The 25,786-nt window shown below is 39.0% G+C and overlaps 1 protein-coding gene and 1 long non-coding RNA gene across 10 annotated transcripts in view; both read right to left on the bottom strand.

Moving 5' to 3' along the window:
* Positions 1 to 25,786, bottom strand: part of SUCLG2 (succinate-CoA ligase GDP-forming subunit beta) — a 626,520-nt gene that overhangs the window by 500,859 nt on the left and 99,875 nt on the right. The window lies entirely within an intron of this gene.
* On the bottom strand, positions 10,716 to 23,187 carry LOC145520943 (uncharacterized). Its single transcript, XR_014064938.1, has 2 exons — positions 21,108 to 23,187; positions 10,716 to 12,840 (listed from the first exon to the last, which is right to left on the bottom strand). It is a non-coding gene; the product is annotated as an uncharacterized LOC145520943 (long non-coding RNA).

Here is a 25,786-nt window from a genome sequence, read left to right as displayed (position 1 = left end):
TGTTCACTATCTTCTCTTATTTAAACCCATTCCTCTATCTGGCTCTCCACTTGGTGAGAGACGGTCTCAAGCGCTACTGTCTGGAATCAGCCCCACTGCCTGTTTGCTGTCCTCATTCTGCTGCCCATGGTCTACTGACCACACTGCCACCCTTTTCCCCTACTCAAGAAAGATCCCCCAACTTCTCACAGGTGGGCCCCCTCAGGGAACTTCTGAAGCAGAGTGGTGGAGCCCCTGGTGAAACAGCTTTTTCCTTTTCAGCACAGTCTCTGTCCCAGAGGACACAGTCTCCACGAAAGACCAGGATCAATCAAACCTAACAATCCTGTGCCTTAGGAGCTGTAGCTCCTGCTGCCCAGCCATCCCCTTTCCTTACAGAGATCTCACAAGAACAATGCATTTTTCTAAGCCGCTCCGCTCTTTGGAGACCCCTTCTCCAGACAGGCCCTGATTGTACAATTGCAGAATACATTCAAAATCCTTCTCACAGACTCCAGAGTCCAATGCAAATCAAGGAATAGTACTGGGCATCTGTTCTATGCTTCTGAAAAATTCATGATGGTTAAGAAACCTGGAATATTCTAAGACAATTAGGAGGTCCATCTGTCCAATATGCACAGAACACCCTTTGGTAGAGCAATCCCAATTCTGTGAAAATCGACTACAGAAATAAGGATCTTCACTGCAATGTAACTATAAGAGGGTAACAGTGAAAACAACCAAAATGCCCATCAGTATTTGAACATGTGGGATTGGAAAACAAATTGTACATATCCACATGATGAAACAATACAGATACTGTATTTATTTATTAGGGCCCGTGGTGGCTCAGTGGTAAAGAATCCACCTGCCAAGCAGGAGTTGTGGGTTCGATTCCTGGGTCAGGAAGATCCCCTGGAGTAGGAAATGGCAACCCACTCCAGTGTTCTTGCCTGGAGAATTCCATGGACAGAGGAACTTGGCAGGCTATAGTCCATGGAGTCGCAAAGAGTCAGACATGACTTAACAACTAAACAACAACATGATTTAAGTAAATCTTTATGCAAAAACACAGTGAAATGTCCACAGACACTATAAGCTTTAAACTGAGCTAACAATATTTAAAAATAAATATTCACTTTTGTGAATAGTTATACAGTCATAATGAAATCGAAATGGACAATAATCAAATTATTAACTAAGGTTATCTCAAGGAGGTCAGGAGGAGTATTATTGGTACCTTTCAGTACTGATGCAAACTTTTTACAATTATCATGGGCTGTCATAAAAAAATAAAACTGAGACTTTAAAAATGTGAGATAAATATAGGCAGTTATTTATAGTGGTTTGTCTTGAATATTTAAATGTTCCTTTCTGTATGAGCCTTTATAGTTTTTCTCTGTGGGGTCAGGATGTCTATATTTGAGCAGGCCTCCAGAAAACACCTTCAAGAAACATGGCTCATAATCTTACAACGTGACCTCCTAAAGTGTCAGGCAAAAAAACTGACAGCAAAAGAAAAATGTTTTGCCTTTTTAAGACATCTATTGAGCACCTAAGGGAATACAAAGATTTTAAAAAGTCATAGCCACTGCCTTTCAGAAACCTAACATCTACTGAAGGAAAGACATACAAACAAAGAATTACTGAAAAATGTGAATGCTTTCATAAATGGCAAGAATTAAGGACAGTGAGAAGGGGAAAAATTGTCAAGTTAAACAGGAGCGAGAACAGAAGAATCATGGAGAGAAGAGCTGTGAGTTTTCTAGGTAGATAAAGCCAGGAAGTGAAGATACCAACGGGTAAACAGCTAAGAAAGGCTACTCGGCTATACTTACTTGGCTGCTGCAGTTACCTATTTAAATTAGAAACCACTATAGCACTGCTTCAAATAAACCAGTCAAGCATGCCAAGGATTCAGCACTCAAATTTCTTATTTCAGATCTTCAGAAAAACTCTACATATTAAAGTTCATTTCTCCATATTCAAGAAAAGCATATAAGTGAAAAAAAAAAAAACACATATATTTGTTAAATTTAGTTATTTTGTCCCAAGTGCTTTTAAGATCTCTAATAATTTTATCACGGTGGCTTTTAAAAAACCCCCAATCAGGCACACTTTCAAAAAGGGTTCTGAAAGCTTCCAAGGGGTCAGTGAGATTCAAACTAAGCAGCTGTTTAATGACAGCAAGAGTTAAGTATATGTCCACCCCCTCCTAACCTGCAAATAAACACATATTCCAGACTTAAAATGTGCAACCACCCTAAATGCCAGAGAAATGGAATTCCAAACACCGGGTTGGTGATGTTGCTATAAAACAGGAACTCAGGGGGGTTTTATTTTCCATTTTAAAGTGCTGAAGTACTGGATGACACTCTGGAGTTAAGCAGAAACAGGGGATGGCCCACACCCAAGAAAGATGAAAAACCTCAGAACCACTTTCCCATGATATATACATCTACTGTGACCCAGCATAATTTTTTATGTAGCTTTCAAATTGCATTAAGTTTTAAGTTGCAATGTCTTACTCTTTTATTGCCTCTCCTGATCCATTCATTGTGTTTGAAACCTAAGTCTATTGCTTGAATGTTAGAATGTTAAACACAGGGAAGACTTTAGATTGCATCCTATGGGATGAAATCAAGCAATTACCCTGAACTGAGAAGAGTTTATATTTGGCTGACTTTTGTGGTCTGAGAAATAATTACTTCTTCCTTTTCCTGCAATGCCAGCTTTCTTTGGTTTTCTTCTTCCTTTCTGTGTTTCCTTCTTTTTCCTTATTCTTCCCCATCCTTCCTCCTTTGATCTTTCCCTTTATTATTTCCAATTTATGTAAGTGCATGTTTAATTATATCTAAAGATAACTAACTTCAGTTTCAATAGTTCATTTCAACAGCCAGAAGATAAGGACTAACTTTAAATTTCACCTCCCATCCACATTCCTCAGAACCACTCCCCAAAAAGGTTTAATGCACTTAAATTCCTCAGAATCGGTGTACTCATCACTAACATGATCTATACCTGACCTCAGAAGCCAAAGAGCCAGAAACTACTTTCTTAGACTGTCTTCAGAACAACCTTTCTGATGATCTTTGAAGCATTCAAATTAGGATGGTCTCTTCTGGAACTTCCTGCTTCATTAAAAAAAAAAAAAAAATGCCTAGTTTGAGTAAGAATTCATACCATAATGATCCAGACCAAGTATTACAAACAAGACATTAAAGAGGGGTGGAATGTGGAGGATGGCTCAAAAGGGAGAGGAGATATATATATATATATATCATTATGACTGATTTGCATTGATGGACAGCAAAGACTACAACTAATTGTAAAGCAGTTATTCTCCAATTTAAAAAAGAAGAAAGTAAAGAATTAACAAGCTGATGTGCATTTTATTTCTTGGGGAAAAGAGCTAACACAGTCTTTTGAGTTGAGTTTGGAACTGTAAAGCCCAAAACACAGTAAAATACCGGCATCAGTATGTGGTAAAAGAGCTGGGATCAGGATGTGGTAAAAAAAAATTCTGGCAGGTTTTAAGTAGTTCTCCAATGGTATTAGTGTGGCAGACAAATCAAATTCTGTTTCACACTTGACCCACCAAGCAGTCCTATATGAGGATACCCTCTGGAATCCCAATCATTAGGAGACATTTAGACTCAAGATTCAGATTTCATTATGGCAGCTGGAAAGTTACCAGAGTAAGTCTATTCCTCCTGTCCACCAACCTCTCCTTCAAAATGTAGCCAATATTTGTTCTATTCCCCCACTCTCCCTCACCGACACAGTTTTTAGGTGGTTGTTTTGTTTGTTTGTTTGTTTTTACTGTTTTTTACCTTAATTTTTAGGAGTATGATATTAGACACTTGGAAGTAAACAGCACACCCACAGAATTACCTGAAATATTCCTTTCATCCCCCACTGCTGGTGCTCCTAAATCCACCTGTAGCTTTTTCCAGGTCCCTGACCCGTTCTCTTTGCCTCCCAGCAGGAGTTTGGAACAGGCTGTCATAATGTATAAACATGATTCCACTGTGGGGACGAAAGGAGATCATGCTACCCTAGACGAATTCCCCAGGTATCTGTCCATAAAGCTAAAACATGACAACCTCAAAACGGAATGCCTTGGCCATACACAAAGAGAGCGATTTTTGTGATGAATTAAGTCAACATCGACTCGGGAATGCTACAAAGTCTAACAAAGCAGATGCTACCTTTCCTCTGAAGAGCCTTCTAGTTCAAAGCAGATGCCACACCGAAGGGGAGCCACAGAGCTCGGGAGGCGCTCTGTCACACTTAGTGTAGTCACTCTCAGTTTGCCCAATCATGCTCCTCACACCTTCTCTAGTGTTTGTTGCTACACACATCATGATACAGAATGAGACGGCCTCATTCCTCTGGAAATGACCAAGTGAGAGTGCCAGACACATAATGACCACTTCTTTTGCACTGTGGAATTATCATCACAGTATTTATCAGGTGTTTACTGTGGAGTAAGATTTGTGCTAAGTGTATTCATTACTCACATTCAACAACTTCACTGAGGCTGAATTATCTGGAGTCACACAGCTAGCAAGAAGCACAGTAAGAATGTTTCAGCAAGAAAAATAATTCTTTAGACGGTGCTTTAGTTCTTCCACAGAGCCTCGTTATTGGGTTTTTCCCCCAAACATTTTGTTATTAAAATTACCAATCACATTTTAAAATAAAGTTGAACTACAAGTAAACATCTACATACTCACCACTTGAATTCTTTAGGTGCTAACATTTAACTACATTTGCTTTATTCCAAATCTCTCCATCCAACACAGTTCATCTTATTTTTTCAAGCATTTCAAAGTAAGTTGCAGGCATCAGTGCAGTTCCCCTCAGCACTCCTATCAGTAACTAAAGCTGATACTTGTTTATGGTTCCTTTTTGGCAAGAGATACAATTTCCATGCAGTCAAATGCCCAAATCTGAAATGTACTATTCCACAGATTTTGACAAATGCATCTACCTGCATGACTCAATCAGGAAATATACTGTTTCCCAATCAGGAAATATACTGTTATTTATGAGAGCATATTACAAGAGTGTCCTTGGGACAAAGTATCAAAACAGAGCAGCACTGACAATGGGGATGTAAGTCTCTTACTGAATTTTCACTGAAACATAACAAAATGTTAAACTCTTACACCTCAGCACAAAGATCCATGTCTGGCCTATAACAGGCCACCAACAGGTACTGGACTATTCAAGGGAGTATAAAAAGCAATCAGTTCCCCACTACCCACCCTACCACCTGCAAATCAGAATTCTACTTGAAACATTCCTAGTCAGAGTTAGTAGCATGCAAAGCACTGATTTTGAGAGGGTTGTTTTTTTGTTTGTTTGTTTTACCAGGAGCATATAGAACTTTCTGAAAACAATTAATTATTTCAAAATATGAACTTTTCCAGCACTGATATTTTGGAAGTTCAGGGACACTTCCAACAATAGCTGCACCAAAGGTGTTTGCTTGCACCATGTATGTCCTGATATTTTGGAGTGGTTATTTCATTTTGAAAAGGGAAGTGAATTCTCCTAGGTATTCTTGCAACCTCCAGAAAAGCCAGGATGATGTTTCAAGCCTTGGTCTGATGCTTAAGTGATGGAGTGATGAAAAGGACTATCTTCAACCCAAAGCTTTTCTAGGCCATCAATGTCACTGTCACTGTCACTGCCTGAAACTTAACATATTGGGATTCGAGACTTTCCATAAGCATGCGAGGTTTTTGAAAGAAAACCACTAGAAAGTATTTAGAAGAGAAAAGGCAAAACACATCTATGTTATAACCTAGAGTACATTGCTCATTTGCAAACTGTGAAAAATACAGATAAAAATGCTTTTTCAAAAAAAAAGTCTGAAATGACAGGAAGTCTATATCAACAGTTATCTCTGTGGGGTCAAGTTTCAAATGATTTTTACTTCCTTCTCTACAGCTATGATATTACCTATACTTTTCACAATGACTGCTTATGCCTTTTATAATCAGAGGAAAATTATTTTCAGATTTAAACAAAATATATATTTATGTGACCTAGTAAGAAAAATAATATTATTGCTACGTAGGGTGGGGGGTAAGAGGGGTAAATCTTTTGCAATCCAAAATATATATCATTAAATACATGTACATACATGTATATGTAACATGTACCCTGAGGATAAATCTGCAATAAAATATACCAAACTATTAACTGATTATTTGGAGAGGGGGAAATTACCAGTAATTTTTTCTTCTTTTTGACTACAGATATGCTACAAAGAACATGTATTATTTATGTAAATGGGGGAAATAATAGCTTATTTTTTAAACACATTTATCACACATTAGATTACACTGGTGCCTGAGATGTACACAAAATGCTGCCATTCAGCTTTACTGGGCTTAGCACCCCTTCTTCACTTGATAAGCAGTATGGCTTCGAATTGAGGATGAAGGCAAGACTCGGCCACTTCTCAACGCAGCAACTAATCCTCCAGTTAAAAGTCAGCCATGGTGGTCCTTGGGGCCTGGAGACTCACACATCTGTGCTTTCCAGAATTAATTGTATCAGATCCATGCAAGAAACATGAAGATTCATCACTGTGACATTCAGGATAAGTCACTGGGTCTCAAGTCACCAGTTTCCTTAAGGACTACATACAGGGGTCAAGTGTTCTCTTGAAGTCCCCTTCAGATGTATGTGCGGAAAATTAGAGCATCTCCTTTCTATGTACTTAATCTACCATCTGTCTTAAGTCCCATCCAAAGAAGAAAACATGTTGGAGATGATCAGAGTACATGGGCAAGTTAATGAGCCACTGGTCAGACAGCCTTGGATCACAACTCGGGCCTTTTTCCTCACCAGCCAACTGAGTGATTGGAGAAGGCAATGGCACCCCACTCCAGTACTCTTGCCTGGAAACTCCCATGGACGGAGGAGCCGGGGTCGCTAAGGGTCGGACACGACTGAGTGACTTCACTTTCACTTTTCACTTTTCACTTTCATGCATTGGAGAAGGAAATGGCAACCCACTCCACTGTTCTTGCCTGGAGAATCCCAGGGCAGGGGAGCCTGGTGGGCTGCCGTCTACAGGGTTGCACAGAGTTGGACACGACTGAAGCGACTTAGCAGCAGCAGCAGCAACTGAGTGATCTTGGCTGAAGAAAACAGAACCTCAATGTTCTCATCTATGAAATGAAGTTCATAAATGTAGCCCTTACCTTTGAGAGTTTCTATGAGTATTAAAAACTAGGAAGTTGGCACTGTGTGGGAGCAGGGGGTGGGGGGAGTATATAAAGTAGGTTAAGTTACTTATTTATCCCAATATCTGGCTTACATTCTCACATTCACATCTTAAGTTTCAAATAAATAATAGATGATGAGGATAAAGATGAATACGCATGTTGTACATTGGGCAAAAATGTTTCATAGTAAGTAAGAAATCTAGTCTTACCAACTTTTATAAGTGTTAAGATACCAATGTCTTACTTTTTTCCCAATCATTCAGAAACGTACTCATGGTTGATGAGAACATACTAGTTCAAATCAAGCTTTAAAAGGTCAGATATGTTCAAGAGAAGCTCACATTTACTGACATTTAGCACTTCCCTGTCCCCTCCCAGATGGACTACTGCTGTTGTAAGAAAACCATCTCTGGATCTCAGATAGGATTTCCCTGCCACAAATGCACACTGTGTTTTTATTTACATTTGGTTAGTTTGTTTAGTTCCAACGCCTGCATGTTTCCTTACTTTTTGCTTTTTGATATCCATGACTGTTGCCTGGAATGAGTGGCCCTGGCCCATCTACCACATTTCCTGGCAGAGAACATGTCGCTTGACTCCATCTGGAGTTGCTCAACTTCAGGCCTCATTAGCAGGCTGAGGCTTCTACCAGCACAGCACATCCCTCCCCCAGCATTGATGCTGGGTCCGTTCCAACCCTGTGGCAGCCTGCATGGGAGGGAAAATGAGCTGGGAAGCAAGCTAGACACGGAGTTTGGCTGGTGTTTTGTACATCGGTGGCAGGACACATGGCTCTCTGTCCTTCAGTGTCATTACTGCCGTTGTGCTATTGTTACTATGGTGGTTGAAGCTGTTGTACATGTCTTAAAGACATCATATTCTCAGTACTGACTGTCTACCAAGAATTATTCAAAGGACTTTAGACACTTTATCTCATTTAATCTTCACATTAGTTCTCTGCATAAGATACTATTCCAGGATATCAGCACACTGGAACTCAGAGAAATGAAATCCCTTGTCTAAGATCACACAGCTGTAAATTCCAGAGCACAGGTCAGGCCACAGCAGAAGATCCACCAACACCATCTGAGCATGACCTGCTACTGCCCTTGCCCATTCACGTTTGCAGGAGTGAATGAGCTTGTGAAGGTGTGATATGATAATGCTCAGAGAGAAGGCAAGCCAACCACTTCCAATGTGACCAGAATCCCTGACCATGAGTTCTGGGGTCTGTCAAGTACAAAGAAGAAAAAGTGATGACCCAGTAAGAGCAACAACGAGAAAAACTGCCCATTTTGAGTCAAAGGAAAGGCTATGCCCCATCAGGTAGCTTACAAGGATTAACAGCTTAATGGACAATCCTTTCAATTGTCTATACACTCATATGTTTTTGTGATGTATTATACCTTTCCAAATAGGGAAAGGAGTCCGGCAAGGCTGTATATTGTCACCCTGCTTATTTAACTTATATGCAAAGTACATGAGAAACGCTGGGCTGGATGAAGCACAAGCTGGAATCAAGATTGCTGGGAGAAATTATTAATAACCTCAGATATGCAGATGACACCACCCTTATGGCAGAAAGCGAAGAAGAACTAAAGAAAGAGCTTCTTGATGAAAGTGAAAGAGGAGAGTGAAAAAGCTGACTTAAAACTCAACATTCAGAAAACTAAGATCATGGCATCTGTTCCCATCACTTCATGGCACATAGATGGAAAAACAGTGGAAACAGTGGCTGACTTTATTTTTCTGGGCTCCAAAATCACTGCAGATGGTGATTGTAGCCATGAAATTAAAAGACACTTACTCCTTGAAAGAAAAGTTATGACCAACCTCAACAGTATATTAAAAAGCAGAAACATTACTTTGCCAACAAAGGTTCATCTAGTCAAGGCTATCAGAGAAGGCAATGGAACCCCACTCCAGTGTTCTTGCCTGAAGGATCCCAGGGCCGGGGGAGCCTGGTGGGCTGTCGTCTAGGGGTCGCACAGAGTCGAACACGACTGAAGCAACTTAGCAGCAGCAGCAGTCAAGGCTATGGTTTTTCCTGTACTCGATGTGAGAGTTGGACTATTAAGAAAGCTGAGCACCGAAGAATTGATACTTAAGAACTGTGGTGTTGGAGAAGACTCTTGAGAGTCCCTTGAACTGCAAGGAGATCCAATAAGTCCATCCTAAATGAAATCAGTCCTGAATATTCATTGGAAAGACTGATGCTGAAGCTGAAATTCCAATACTTTGGTCCCCTGATGCAAATAACTGACTCATTTGAAAAGACCCTGATGGTGGGAAAGACTGAAGGCAGGAAGAGAAGGGGACAACAGAGGATGAGATGGCTGGATGTCATCACCGACTCAATGGACATGAGTTTGAGTAAACTCCGGGAGTTGGTGATGGACAGGGAGGCCCGGTGTGCTGCAGTCCATGGTGTCACAAAGAGTTGGACACGACTGAGCGACTGAACTGAACTGATACCTGATCATCTTGCAATAAAACAAAGTCTACTCTATCAGTGTACTTTTATTTTTCTTATCATTATTTTATTTTTTTTTAAAGACAGTAGTCTGGGTTGTTGGGGTGCAAAAGTCAGACAGAAATTCTATAAGGTAAAAGGCAACACTGGTCCTTCCTTCTCTGAGGCACTGTTACTGGAGACAGAGATGTACACAACACAGAAAGGCCATCATGTGTGCCAGAGTTCACTCCCTAGCATTCAAACTACTGTTTAACTCCTTTACTTAGTTGTACATAATCTTAAAAGTTACTTAACTTCTCTAAACTTCCCTTTGTAAAACAGAGAGGATAACAGTCAACCTCTTGGGTTAATTCAAATGTGCAATCCATGTGAATACTTTAAACAACACCTGGCAATACAGCAGGTGACTAAAGCATGTGACCTACTATAGGTTTGATGACTTACATCCTCTGATTTGGTTTCACATATTCCCTAAATAAATTCATTAGCCTTTACATTTTCCTCTACCAAATGTCATTGCTTTTTGAGCCTCTGCTAGGCAGCAAGCAATATAATGGGTGCTTTGCATCTACTATCTTTAATCCTTCCAATAATTCCCAAATTTGAAAATAGCTTTCCCCATTCTACAGAAGAAAACACTGAATGGAGTTCAAAAGTTTTAAGTGATGTGTTAAGGAGTATGACCCCCAGTCCATGCGTTTCCTCTTACAGTTTTCCATCCCAAGCAAGAAGGGGATGTGACTGTTATTTTGCTGCCCAGGACAGCTGCCCATCTTCTGAAGTCTGACAGTCCCCCAATCTTTCCATGGCCCAGGGAGTATCGCCAGAAATCAGCTTTGGCAACCAGGCTCTGCCAGGACCACAGTCCTGTCCACCACAGATCTTCAGTTACAGCCACTGCAGGGGGGAAGGCTCCTCATGTCAGTGTGTTTGGGAGACTGAGGGTTGCTTTGCTGCAAACAGCCCACCTGTGATTTTAAATGAAACATATGCTTTACTCAAGTGACAGATTTTGTTTTGTTTTTTTTTTTTAACTCATTTTTTATAAGCCTTTGAGTTCAACTTCCAGTTCTTAACATTCTACTACTTTAAAAATTTAACATTTACTTTCAAGGTGGCTTTGATTAAGGTTCAAACAACTCAAGCTGGACATACTGAAATGCTCCTCAGCAATCAGTATCATTTACACATTTAATTTTTCTTAAACATTTTAAACTAAATTTATAAACTGAATGTATCCATTTTCTTTTCTTAAGCATTTCAACTGACTGAGTCAATGAGTAAAACCTTCTCAAGTACTAAACTGCACCAGTAATTCCCTAACAAATTAAAAGATTCAGTGGATCTTAAAACCACTGCAATTCTATTTATAATCTTTGTCAAAAGCCTTATCTTTCAACATAAAATTTATAAGCAATTTCAATTACTAAATTAAACTTATAGAATTAATGTCTATACTCTGTTACTTGAATATGTCAAATTCTCTTAAACGTTACAAAGACATCAACTAAAACAATATATACAGATAATGAATAATTGACTAGGATTAATCATATGGATTTTAGAAATTTCATCATCTATTTGCTAAGGTATCTATCTACCTGGCTTAAAAGTACCATAACGACTAAGTAAATACTTTTCAGATTCCATGTCACAGATGAGACAACAACCCAGAGGAACTGAAGTTACATTCTTAGTCAGGGTGGGAGTGATTTTTCATGTACTCCTGATGGACAGGATGGAACTATTTTTAATAGCTGCCAAGAGAAATGTGGACCCCAAGCAGGGTGGTCTCATGGACTATATATGTAACCCAGAATCACTCAGGTAATACCACCAACCTAATTCTGCTGAATTTCATCTGATTTCAGCAGACAGAAGTTGGCCACCTTCTGTAGGGCTTTAACTATTATTTTCACTGACTACATATATGATTTTGTGTTTTACATTCTGGATTTTTTTTAAGCTTTTTAGGAATTTCAGTTGCCTTTTTATTGTTTGAAGATTTTAATGCCATTCCATAAGATCCTTTATATTCTACTATAATTCCTTTAAATGTCTATAAATGTTGTCACTTGATTCAAGGAGACTAAATTCAGTACTCACTGGACCTCTACCAATTTGGTGTTGGTCTCCTCTACACAATTCTTTACTGCCTCATGGAATTCAGACTTTCTTTTTTTCTTTCTTGACTAGCAGAGGTAGTATTAGTTAGAATTAGGCTTAGCTGTTCAGGGACAAAAAAATGTTAAATAATAATTTTGAAATTTGAAATAAGATAGTTTATTTTTCTCTCACAGAAAAGTCCCAAGGAGAGTTATTAAGAACTGGTATCACAATTCCACAACCATCAAAAGTCCCTCAACATATCACTTTGACTTCATGGTCAAACTGGTAGCTACTGGCTAGAACCAAATCATAAGCCTATATAGTTACTTCTGCCAGAGATTGGGAAACACAGTCTCGGCTCCAGGTAGCCATGTGCTGATTAGTGAAACACTAACTAGCCCCCAGGTACTGGAAAACAAGGGGTGCTGAAGGGAAGAAGAGGAATGTCAGGAAGGTACTGGCACATTCCTGCTGGAGCACGAGTACACAGTTACTGAAGGAGGGAAAGAGGGGCCTCAAACAGACAGGTCAATAGGATGCCTGACAACACCACAAAACTATAAAGACATTAGAAGGTGTCAGGAGGTGGTCAGACAGTATAGTTCCATCTGGTCATACCCATCGGTCACAATCAATTGTGGAAACAAATTTATATAGAAGATAATGAGAGCCATGTTTCTCTTTGTTGAAGAAGGGCATTTCCAAACATGGAAAGGGGAGGCTAGAAAGAACCAGGGTTTGGATTAGAATTACTGACATAAACACAAGGATTTTTCTAACATACATAGACAAAGAAATTGTTAATTGATATATGAGTGTTTGTAAATGTTTATAGTATATAGAGCAGAATATATAATAATTTTACATACATATATATGTGTACATGTGTACATGCACACATATATGTGTATGTGCATATATGTACCCAACTGTCTCTTCAGTTCAGTTTAGTTGCTCAGTCATGTCCGACTCTTTGCGACCCCATGAATCGCAGCTCGCCAGGCATCCCTGTCCATCACCAACTCCCTGAGTCCACCCAAACCCATGTCCATTGAGTCAGTTATGCCATCCAACCATCCCATCCTCTGTCGTCCCCTTCTCCTCCTGCCCCCAATCCTTCCCAGCATCAGGGTCTTTTCCAATGAATCAACTCTTCTCATGAGGTGGCCAAAGTATTGGAGTTTCAGCTTCAACATCAGTCCTTCCAATGAACACCCAGGACTGATCTCCTTTAGGATGGACTGGTTAGATCTCCTTGCAGTCCAAGGGACTCTCAAGAGTCTTCTCCAACACCACAGTTCAAAAGCATCAATTCTGCGGCGCTCAGCTTTCTTTACCGTCCAACTCTCACATCCATACATGACCACTGGAAAAACCACAGCCTTGACTAGACGGACCTTTGTTGACAAAGTAATGTCTCTGCTTTTAAATATGCTATCTAGGTTGGTCATAACCTTCCTTCCAAGGAGTAAGCATCTTTTAATTTCATGGCTGCAATCACCATCAGCAGTGATTTTGGAGCCCCAAAAAAATAAAGTCTGACACTGTTTCCACTGTTTCCCCATCTATTTGCCATGAAGTGATGGGACCAGATGCCATGATCTTAAGATGACCTAAAAGCAATGACACCTCAATAATAATGAGTACAGCCACATGCCAAGTGGCTTTCAAATACCACCTCTACTAAAAATAACCAGGACTTCCTGATTTGGAGGGTGGAATGGTGATGATGTTGGAAGTATACACTAAAATGTTTAGTGTGAAGAGGCACTATGTCTGCAATTTTCTCTCAAATGTTAACAGTTGGTGAATTGGGGTGAAAGTGATATGGGAGTTAGAATTCGCCACAAGTTTGAAATTATTTCAAAATACTGTATTAAAAAAAAAAAAAAAAAAAAAGCCTCAAGGTCTGTTGTTCAGGAAGGAGAGTCCTGACGGTGAGAGACAGCTAGCGGTCCCTGTTGATCAGGCTACACATCAGCTGCTGTATCTGCATACGTTCCTTGTCTCTGTTCAGCTCTGCAGTCGTAGTCCTTCTTCCCATGGTCTCGCTCTAGCTGTTTGCTTTAGCAGCATCATACCTTTTCCTTTGGTCCATCAGTAAGATTCCAACCCATGTTATTTGCAAACCAGTCACAGTCACCACAGGCAATAACATTTTCAGGCAGATAAGAAGGTGTTTTCAACATCATAGTATCTGCATAGCATTTAAGAGCTTCTTGACGCAAACCTGCCCTGAGACAGAAACTGAGCAGGAGCAGAAGAATGGAAGTAACACACCAAGAAAACTGGAGAACAACTCAGGCAAGGTGGGGGGCGTGTGACAGCACAAAATGTAGACGACAGAACAGAAGGGAGCGCAAGTTTTCAGAGCTACAGCCTCGGGGGACCTGTACAACAAGCACCGAGATCCACCACAAGCGCAAACGACCTACCTGGACTTTGTATTTTTTCAGAAAGTCTAATCAATGAGTCTCTCAACTAGAATTCTAGACACTGCTCTTATCAATGTAACTTAGGTTTGCAGACCTAGCACTTATAGAAAAATGAATAAAGACAATGGAAGAAAATATCATTCCTAGTTTCAAATCTACAGATTCTCTCCTCAATGACCTAAAGAAGGCTGCGCACTTAAATACTAATATCACAAATTGTGTTGTCATTTATAACATCTGTTCATGTCAATTTATGATGAATAGCAATTGCGTCCAATGTTTATTATGAAGAAAACATGCAGCTATTATTTCTAAAAATGAACACTTTGCCTCTTTTTACATTCAAATTCACAGTCCATAAACATATACTAAATTCGTACCACTCTGAGCCTTGAACATCAAGATGACTAAAATCACAGGGCCCTCACTGAGTCCACAGGCTTGCGAAGGACAATGTAATAAATAAAAAGCACGTATGATAAAAAATTATTCACCATTTCTAGGTTTCCAAATGAAGTACTGAATCTTAGGGTATGTTTTTACTTTAACTTATTTTACTGTGTTTTAAAGTTATGAAAAAAATTAGGGAAACTGATCACATGCTAACTGTGGGCTTCATCATTTAAATATATCAAGCCATGTGTGATGGCTTATCACTTCAATAAGTGGTTTCCAAGGTCTATGACTGAGGTATATCAGAATACTTATGGCAATCTTAAATCAGAAATCCAGAAATAACCAATCAAAATCCCAAGAATCAGACTCAGAGTTCATTTAACAGTTTTTCATTGGATTCTGATACACAGGTAAGTTTGGGAACTTTTGACTTGAACAACCATCACTAATTCTACCAAGAGTGACCTTAGCTCACTAAAACACTAGTTGGCAAAATAAAAATAAGTCCCTTGGCTGTGAAATTCACAAGACTGCTGATTAATTCATTTGAACATGATTAAACTGCTTCCTTGTACCCTGGGTTTGTGGACAGTGAGGAACCAAGATGTTTGCTGTAGCATCCATTATTGATGCCATTCCTTTCCAAAGGCTGTCCCTTTGACCTCTGTTTATCCCTCCTGGTCTCCTCTATGAGTTTATCGTTACTTGTTGTTATGTGCAATTACATCATGCTGAGTATGAGGACACCCCACAAGCTGTTAGCTATATTAACTTAATAATAGATTTCAGGGTGTGATTTCCAATTAATTTCATTTTCCATATGCACATGCAGCTCCATGGGAAGCCAGAATTATAGAGTAGCCATATGGTGCCTCATAAGTAACAATTAAAACTAATTTTCTATTCTTTGACACTAAAAAAAAAGAAAATCATACGGTCTAAATGCCACAGAGAAAACTGAAATTGCAACAGCATCTGTAGCTCTCTAGAAAGAAGATGCCCCACTTTCCACAATTACGTCCTGACACTCCAGCTTCTAGCTTGGCAGTGGCTAGGTGAGGGCTGAGGTCCCACCTGGCTTTTTGCCTGTTTGCTTCCTCATCGCTCTTCCCCTGGTGGAGTGTCTCAGGGAAGCTGTGAGAAAGTGCTGGGAAGTCCATTTCATATCAGTGAGCTGGGCTGAAAGAACTGTTTCCTTTTGAAACAAGTGATTTCTGGTAGTAGAACTTTTCTACTGACCCATTTCTAAAAGGTGATGTCTGAAACAATGCTGCCATCTGCCCAAGCCAGGAGGAGAATACACAGTCCCACCGAAAGCAGGTGATTTTTTTTCAAGCAGTGAATATAATTGTTCTAGGCTGAGGAGGGCTGGGGAAAGAAATGCTCCCTCTGGAAACTAAGGGGATGGCCCTTTTATACTTAGCATAGGGTATAACTTTGTCAATTCCTAAGGGTCCAATTTTGGCAGAATCATCAGCTGGGGGGTTAAAAAACAAAGCAAAACACAGCAAGACTGTTCAACATAAACAGTGTGACAGAAAATAAGAATCCTCAATTTTATTAGTCTTTCACTACTTTCAACTCTAAACTCATCAAATTTTTATGTGAGAATAACTTTGTCATAACAACACCATCCTCGCAGTTACATGTGAGGGCAACGCAAGTGACTGCATTGTACTCCCACACTACTCATCACCACCTTCACCCCCGAGAGTAAGCCAGCCTCCACCACTAAAGGACAACCCCCAGTGACTTTCCAGTGTCTCCTCTCAGTAACTCCAACATCCCTGAATTGTCATGCCCAGCTCTCTTCTCACGTCCCTGGAATAACAAACTCTTCTCTTCTTTCAAGTTACTAAATAGCAAAACCTCCATATTCCAGTCTTTCTGAACAACCTTGAGATGTCCTAGTGGCAGTGATAACTATTAATACTAGAAAAGGCACAAGTTTCCCCCACCCGGCCCCATTTTTTTCCCTTCTGCCCTAACCTACACTCACAGAGTGCATATAAAAATAGCACCACAAACATAAAATCAGCAAATTAATATTAACACAGTTGTATATTTTGCTCATCTAGGATGGGATACTTCTGACCCTGCCAGATTCTTGGAGAATATTTTTAAAATTCTCTTTGATAGCTAACCATTTTTTTTTTCATACAAGGAATGATAAAACCTTCTCAGTCATTTAGTATTATATTTGGTTTGTCTTATTCCCAGATGCTATTTGCATCTTTTTTAATGCCTCCTACAAATATAATGAGCAAAAATAATAAGCACCATGCCTTTTATTTTTTGTTATAAGAAGTTAGTAACCACTAAACCCAATAGTCATTCACCCCCCTGCTTGTGGACACTGATGAACACCAAGAAAATGAAGGCAGTTCCTTGATATCTTTTGCTTCCTTGCATTAATTTTAGCTTAAACACTGTCAATGTTAAGACAATATTTTATGTGGTATTTCACACTCAGCAAATATTAAGTTCTTGACAAATGTTTTTCAAAAATTTCCTCATGGCTGACAAAAGAATAGCACAAAGCTTAACAGCTGCAGCATCCAACCTGCTCTGCTAGCCATATAAACCAAAATGAATTTGAAAGATTAAGTGTATTTTCATATTCAAGCACAAATAATTATTTTAAAAAAACAAGTTTGATCAAACACCTCCCCCCCCAATATTCAATGATCTATCATTTCCTCTCAGTTTCCCTCTTTTTCCACCCTATTCCCACCACTTCCATGAAAATAACTCAAGAAATTCTTAGAGAGTTTCATGTTACAAACTTCCAATGAAATGAAATAACTGTGTTTATCATGTGCATCCTGGGTTTCTATACTCCTCTCTTTATCAATTTAAAATGCAGACACATACACACGATACATACTTGGGTAAATAAACCCAGTGGTTGCTAGTCTGCTATCACATTATAGAGGTTTCCAAAACCCAATTTTCCACATTTTGAAGGTCACACCTGTAATTATTAAAAAGCAGAGACATTACTTTGTCAACAAAGGTCCTTCTAGTCAAGGCTATGGTTTTTCCAGTAGTCTGAGAGTTGGACTGTGAAGAAAGCTGAGCACCGAAGAATTGATGCTTTTGAACTGTGGTGTTGGAGAAGACTCTTGAGAGTCCCTTGGACTGCAAGGAGATCCAACCAGTCCATCCTAAAGGAGATCAGTCCTGGGTGTTCATTGGAAGGACTGATGTTGAAGCTGAAACTCCAATACTTTGGCCACCTCACGCGAAGAGCTGACTCACTGGAAAAGACCCTGATGTTGGGAAAGATTGAGGGCAGGAGAGAAGGGGACGACAGAGGATGAGATGGTTGGATGGCATCACCGATTCAATGGACATGGGTTTGGGTGGACTCTGGGAGTTGGTGATGGACAGGGAGGCCTGGCATGCTGTGGTTCATGGGGTCACAAAGAGTTGGACACGACTGAACTGAACTGAACCTGTAAGTATTGGGCTTTCCAAGTGGTGCAGTGGTAAATAATCCACCTTACAATGCAAGAGACACAAGAGGGATGTGGGTTCAATCCCTGGTGGGGAAGATCCCCTGGAGTGCGAAATGGCAACCCGTTCCAGTAATGAAGAGTTGGACATGACTGAGAGTACACACACACACACACACACACACACTTTATCAGTCATCCAGGAGGCTCAGATCACAAAGTTACGACTGAGAGTACCCACACACACATACACACACACTCTATTTATCAGTCATTCAGAAGACTCACTCTCACACACACACATACACACCCTATTTATCAGTCATCCATTGACTTTCTCACACACACACACACACACACACACACACAAACACACACCCTATTTATTAGTCATCCAGGAGACTCAGATCACAAAGTTAGGCCTCAGGACTAGGCGAGACCAACATGTGATTTCCACCAAGGTTTTAGTCCTGTTCCGACTCCCTGCCTCCATTTCCCTTTTCATTTTCTGTGGTAAGAAGAACATGCAAGTAAGAGGATGAAAAGCCATTGCTCATTAAATCCACCGTGCCTCTTCAGTACCCTCCCTTACAGCTGATGAGCAGAGCAGACATTTTCACTGCAAACTCCTCCCTACATAATCTTCAGTACTGGAGGTTTTCCTCCATGCTTGTCCTTTAAAGTGCACCCAAAGAACCCAAGTACCTCAATTATATGTAAAAAGGAAGCAGTATGACACTAATGGTCAAGAGCACAGCAAATTACATAAACGTTTTCAACATCAGTTTCCTTGCTTGTAAGATCAAGGCAACATCTTTCACCTTATAAGGTGGCTGAAGAATTAAAATGTTCTGATTTGGGAATTCCATGGTGGTCCACAGTTGAGAACCCACACTTCCACTGTAGGAGTCACGGGTTCAATCCCTGGTAGGGAACATATTAATAGCATCTCTCATGCTCAGCCACATGGTCAAAAAAAAAAAGAAAGAAAACCACTTGACTTTTATAAACTGTCCCAATGTCCCAAGACAACACCTGGCACAAACTAAGTGCTCAGCAGGTGGTGGTTCCTATTACTGCTATGAATATTATTCTTTTTAGGCTAAAAAATTTGGTTCAGTTAAATATGGTACTTCCACAAACTGGAATACTACAAACTGGCAGAAAAGAATAACAAAGTTCTTTTAATATAATGATCTTCAAGGCACTGTTCCATGAAAAATGGCAAAGTACAGAACAGAAGGTATAATACTCTACTTTTCAGGCTGACCAGGCCTGGCAGAAGTACTTAGGCAACCTGCATTTTCAACTACTAACAGATGCTGGAAAAGAAAAGTACTAGCTGTCCCTGAAGTTTTCTTTTGTCAATGAATACATGTGAAGGGATAAAGGGAAGAATAAAAGATAAAAACTTTAAGATTATAAAAATATTTCCTACTAGAAAAACAGTGTATCTGTAATAGCAATGTAATCTGATCAACCTCACGTGTTTTTCCTTTGTGTAAACAGAACACACTGCCAGCATCAGAAGTAAACAGTCACTGGACAGATTTCTTCTCCTTGGAACATTATATCTGAAGGTTGAGATTCCAGCATAGACACTGTGTTGAGCTGATTTAAAGGGCTCACTGGGTTGTTTTTTTTATTTTCTGCTAGTATTCACTCCAGTATATATTTCATATTGAAACTTGATTTAGAGTTTCTGCAACCTACAAAGAAGTCTGCCAAAATAAGGAAGGAGTAAGTTGGCGTAGCAGGTTATATTAGTGAAACTGGAAAGAAACCAAACACCACAATCATAATCTCTATATTCACCATAATGAATAGCAGTTCCTAAATGAAATCTTCTCTTGTGGGTCCTTTACATCCCTGTCTCAACTATCAGGTTCAGAATCTGCACAGAACAGTCAGAGCTTGAAATCCTGGTACTCCAGTAGGAAAGTATCACAATTTTTAAAAAAATAATCATTGACAGAAACATATACTGCTATTTGTAATCTTAGAGCACATTTTTCCTTTGTAAAATATACCTTGTATTATAGTACTTCTTCCCACAGGATTTTTTTTTAATAATGAACATGCATTAGATTTTCAAACTGTAGCACAAGAAAATCAAAATAATGGAGCCTAATGGAATCAGTCAAAATTATCTTAAATAGAAAGTGACATTACTGCCTTATTAAATATGTGTTATGTGCCAGGCACTATGCTGGGTGCTGGGGATAGTGAAGTAAATATAATAAACAAGGTCCTTGCTTTCACTGGGCTCATGTCCTAAGTCCAATATGGGGGGGGGGGGGGGGCGGGATCATTCCACAAATAATTTCACAAACTATTTGAGAAAGACATAGACATTCTTTAATAGTTCCTGATTTTATGAAGAGTTAGCAATAAAAATTCTACTGAATATAGTATAGTTTTCTTTTTAATAGTCATTACAGGATCCCTTGGGGGTATCCATGTGAAAGCCAGGTATTTTATGATTTCAGTCTTACATTCAACTCTGTAATTAATACTAGTTATTAAAATACAAATGTGCCACGTTTCTAAAAATGTAACATGTATCACTGGTCACTGGCTCAAGTTCAAACCATTTAAGACTGGTATACAAAAAAATACCCTTCATAATTCATCAACATGAGAAATCCCACTGCCCCAGAGAAGTCTTTCCAATTGCTAGTTAAGGTTTGTAACCCTCCACCTTCCCACAATAACTTATCCATACTTCTACTATGTACTTATCACATTGTACTAAAGTCATGTCACCTTCTGTAACCTGGGAGCTCCTTGGGTGCAGAAACTATGCCTCCTTCGTGGTGTGGCCCCAGAGCCTTCCCCAGTGCCTGGCATGCTTCAGTCACTAGCTACAGCTCTGCTGAATGCACATGTGACAGAGGGTGAGTGAAACCCGACAAGGCAGCTATCACTCACCGTTCTCCATGGTTCCACAAAGCATATTCACTGCTTAAACCGGAAATGCTGTAAAATTCTTGTCCATCCCAACTGTCTATCATATCTGAAAACCAATCCTTTCTCTTACCTTTGCTTTACTGAGGTATACTCTATTCCAATTACTGTGGTGACAACCTTGGCTCTTTCAGTCAGAGAGAGCACAGCCTGCCAGAAGGAACCACACAACACCTGTCCACTCAAGACAAGATGTTCAACTTAAAACAAGTATTTGCAGGGAGATGCTCCAGCATCAGGCAGCTGATGAGCCTCTTTACTGAATTCTTTGATTCTCTGAAGAAGGTGAACATTCCAATGGTCCCTGACCTTATAAAGTTACGTCTTTACCCCTCAGACTGTAAATTTAGAGTCAATTTAGAGAAATCTGAAAATGCTATAAGAGGAAACTGGTTTAAAAAATCCTAATTCATCAACTGATGGACTTTACTATAATTATTACAATTACATTCAGGGGAACTATTTAACAAGAGACATTTCTCATATACTATGTTAATATACAAAGACTACATTTTACATAAACTATGATCAAATTTTCTGAAACAAGGCTATATGAAAATAGTTAATATTTGTATATACTTGCATACAGAAAAACAAAAGGGACCAACTAAATTATTATCTCTCAGTGCACAAGGTAAATGAGTAAATCCTACTTCCTTCCTCATAATTCTCTCTGGTTTCAAATTTTTTCTACCAGGACCAAGCATTCCTTATAGAAATTCTGAAAGTAATGTACTTTTTTAAAGTAAAAAGTGCATGTCCCTAACAGATAATTATACTAGATTTCTACAAAGAAACAATTTTTCCACTATTGTACTTTTTCTACTTTTAATTGAATTGTATTCATTAAAAACATATACACAAATGAGCCACTATGATTCTCTTCATGGCAAAAACAATGAATCTTTAAGAAATTTGAAAGATACAATTATCTAGGATTTTAAAGATTAATGATTACATTTATAATTATGAATTTCTTACATTCTTCATTTTTAATGGCTCATAACTGCAATATGTTTAATGTCTTTTGGATAGGAGGAAGAAATATCAATGAAATTATACTTTTAAATATAAGGTAGTACTGCATTTTACTAAGACAGAACTATGCTTCTTTTGTCAAGTTTCAAGACTGAAAGGGTAATCCAAAAACATTTTGACAATCTTTGTGTTCATATCACTCTTTATTCCCACTTCCAGAGAAGGAAATTCTAGCCTTTTAATTTATTCCATTTGGAAAGAGTTTGCTTAAAGTCCACCAAGAGAGATGGGACTCAAATCCAGCATCCCAGCTTGCCCTCTGCTGAGACTGTCAGTTTTTTCTTTTGATCTTTCTTTGCACTTGAAGAACCTAAAATTGATTTTTCCCCAGTTGATCCCAAGTAGAGGAGGGGCAATGTTTTATTAAAAGATTCTTTATTCCCCTAGCATAAACCATCTTCTTTATTTATACACAAGGAAAATCTGTCTTTCTGTTCTTGAGAAAATGCTTTCAGAAACTATTGCTCGGGAAAGTTAATTCAACTGACATAACACCAAAAAGTGAAAGGGAGAAAAGAAAAGATGATAATGACAACACTATTAGCTGCCTCAGCACAGAAGAAAGACGAGTGTTGATTAGCTCTCTCAAGAATAGTTCGCACAAATGAAACTCCATCAAAATGTAAAGCATGGGCACCTTAGAGACCAGTCTTCCATGACTATTGTACCTGAGACGGAAACTATGACAGCAAAAGAATCTGTATTAGAGTCATTGAACATTTTTTAATTTGAGGGAAAAAAAAAATCACTGCTGGGCTTAAACATGTTAAAGAAGATGGTATTCATGTTATACAAAAGGCAACAGAGTAAGGAGAATCCAAAGGGATCCCTCAGATGAGAAAAAAGGGTGGGACGTAGTTTTCCAACAAATGGTGGAACACAGCCAGCTACAACTCCGAAGGAAAAACATCAAATAAAATTTAAAGTAGCAAAGAATGAAAAGTAAAGTCGAAAGATCAACATGATTCTTTGCTCCTAATGTAAGCCTGAGATTCCATAGCAACACAAAAAGAGGCAAATGAGAGAAAATGTGAGAAAAAAGTGGTTTCCATTTTGGTCTTATAGAAAGCTTAAGTGACTTCTTTCTCTTCTCTCTCTTTTTTAAACTATATTTTATTTTTTTAGAGCAGTTTTAGGTTCACAGTAAAACTGACCAGAAGGTACAGAGATTTCCCATATACTTCCTGTCCTTACACATACACAGCCTCAGTGTTTTCAACATTCCCAACCAGAGTACTACCTTTGTTAAAATTGATGAATCCTATTGATGAACTCAATCAAGAGAAACATCATAATCACTCCAAGTTCATAGTTCACATTAGAGTTTATTGTTGGTGTTGTTAATTCCTCTGGGTTTGGACAAATGTTTCCATCATCATAGTATCATACAAAATAGTTTCATCACCCTAAAAATCCTCTGTATTCCATCTGATCATGCTTCCCTCCCTGCTAGACCCTAGCAACCACTAATCTTTTGTCTCCAAAACTGTGCCTTTTCCATAATGTCATACAGTTGGAATCATGTAGTATATAGCCTTTTCAGATTGAGTTCTTTTATTTAGTACTATGCATTTAAGTTTCCTCCATGTCTTTTCATGGCTTGATAGCTCATTTCCTTTTAGGGCTAAAACATATTCTAATGTCTGAATATTCTACAGTTTATTTATCCATACATCTACTGAAGGATATCATGGCTGCTTTGACGTATTGGCAATTATGAATAAGGTGCTATAAACATTCATGGGGAAGTTTTTGATGGGACAAGTGACTTCTTTTTTAAGGAAATATCACAAATATTTTCTGAACGCAAACTGTGAATCCTTAAAATTATCTGGCCTCTTTCTTCTGAGTGCAGCAAGCTTTTCAAAATAAATATTGAAAGCACTCAGATCAAACTTAGAGCTATTTAGGGAAAACATTCCTAAATCTAAACAAAGATTATGGAAGCTAAAACTATATTAGAAACGTATTTAGGAATGATGACCAGACTGTCGAATTTTTCCAATTATGACCCCTAAACTGACTTGAGATCCAGAAATAATCAGTTACTAAAGCAAATGCATTAATTCTCTCCTTTCACGATTCATTAGTTCAATCATTTCTTATAAGAAATGAGGTTAATAAAAATCTCAAAATATTCCTAAGGATATCCTAGCTCAGAACTTTTTAACTCTTAGTACAAAATCTCTCTGGTGCTCATGGAACTTACTATTAATTTGTTACAACTATCTGTTAAGATGCCTGCCTACCCATCTTGACTGCAGCTTTTAAGCATATAAGAATCAAGGAAAACTCAGTATTTCTCATATCTAATCATATTTACTTTAGCCAGGAGTTGAGGGGGCAAAACTGTTGCCCATGCATGAGAGGGCAACAAGGCTGCCCCCATAAATTCAGAAGGCAGGGTTGCCACCTGAGTAGGCTCAGAGGACAGGGCATCATCAAAACAAGGAAGATGATTCTTGATCATTAAAATCTAACAGAATTTGCTCTGTTAGGTTTTGAATTTGCTTGGAACCTATGATCCTTTTCTTCATCCCAACGTCTCCCTTTGGAGTGAGAACTTCTAGCCTATGCCTGTCCTACCATAGTGTTTTGGAAGAAGATAACTTGCCTGGTTTCAAAGGTTCACAGTCAGGAATTTTGCCTCAAGATAAACCATACTGAAGAGTCTCACTCATGGCTGATTCAGATATTTAAATGAACTCTTGGTCTTAAGAGTTTATGCTAGAATGGGTTGATACATTTGGGGTTGATGGGATGTATCTTTTACATGAAAGGACATGAATTTGGGGGTGTAGAAGACTAGAGGACAGAAAGTCAGAGGTTGAATTGTGTCTCTGCCAAAATTTATATGTTAAAGTCCCAACCCCAGTACAATAGAAAACAACCATTTTTAGACATAAGGCCTTTCAAGAGGTGATTAAGTTAAAATGAAGCCATGGGAGTAGAGCCCCAATTCATTATGATTATAAAAAGGAGACACCATGGATGGGTGGGCACAGAGACAAGACTGAGCGAGGATACAGTAAGAAGGTGACCTTCTGTAAGCTTCAGAGAGAAGCCTCAGAATGAAATCAACCTTGTCAACACTTCACTCTTACTTACACTTCTAGCCTCCAAAACTGTATGAAATAAATTGCTTTTGTTTAAGCCACCCAGTCAACAGCATTTTACTGTGGCAGATCTAGTAAACCAAAACACCTGCCATTTACTCTATCCCAAAGTTTCTACCGGCTGAGAATACATGCCATCCGACAACAAGAGTACATGCCATCATTTTCTCAGGGGTTGTGTTGTATGTAAAGTTTGGCTTTGTCCAAAGAGTGGTCTGTGTTTTGTCTTCAGCTTCCAGGAAGTACCTATGTCATATCTGATGGAGTGGCTTTGTTCAGGAGGCGGGTTGTTAGGCTTGTCTTAGGATAAGGGCTGGGCATGCCAGAAAAACCAACAATATGATTCAGTGAGGGGGGATTTGGGTCACACAGAGGCTGAGACCAATCACACGGGCAACCAAACAACTAATTAATTAAGCCTACACAATGGAGGTTCAATAAAAACGCTGACCGCCAAACTGAGGCTATCTTCCCGGACTGGCAATGCTATGTGTCATGCCACACATTAATGCTGGGATGGTAATGTGTGCTGACTCTATAGGGAAATGACAAAGGAATTTCA

This window comes from Giraffa tippelskirchi, chromosome 9 (genome assembly GCF_054371585.1).
Source record: "Giraffa tippelskirchi isolate mGirTip1 chromosome 9, T2T-mGirTip1v1.2.pri, whole genome shotgun sequence".
Lineage (NCBI taxonomy): Eukaryota > Metazoa > Chordata > Mammalia > Artiodactyla > Giraffidae > Giraffa > Giraffa tippelskirchi.
This window is presented reverse-complemented; position numbering and strand designations above follow the sequence as displayed.